Source organism: Octopus bimaculoides, chromosome 1, assembly GCF_001194135.2.
Source record: "Octopus bimaculoides isolate UCB-OBI-ISO-001 chromosome 1, ASM119413v2, whole genome shotgun sequence".
NCBI lineage: Eukaryota > Metazoa > Mollusca > Cephalopoda > Octopoda > Octopodidae > Octopus > Octopus bimaculoides.
This window is the reverse complement of record NC_068981.1, coordinates 12076646-12077023: the sequence shown is the minus strand read 5'-3', so window position 1 is coordinate 12077023 and position 378 is coordinate 12076646.

Genomic DNA, 378 nt, shown 5'->3' with positions numbered 1-378 from the left:
ATATATATATATATATATATATATATATATATATATATATAACCCCTAAGCCTATATGTACCACAACCTACCAATGCAGAAACCAACATGCACTTGCAAAACCCTATCTTCTTCCAGGTAAACCCAATTCCCAATCGGATTAAACGAACTTGAACCCGCCTATAACGTCCACAATTGAATACCGAAACTCTCTTCAAATACCAATCCGAATATTAAATGCTGTGATTATGCTAAACTACTGCATAATCTAATATTGTCCAGCCCAATTCCTCCTTCCTCTCTGTCCCCTATAGTTTATTTCATCTTATTTTATTTATTTCTCTTCTTTCTACCCCTCTTCTAATACTAATTTTTCCCCACATTTCTATAGCCCTCACA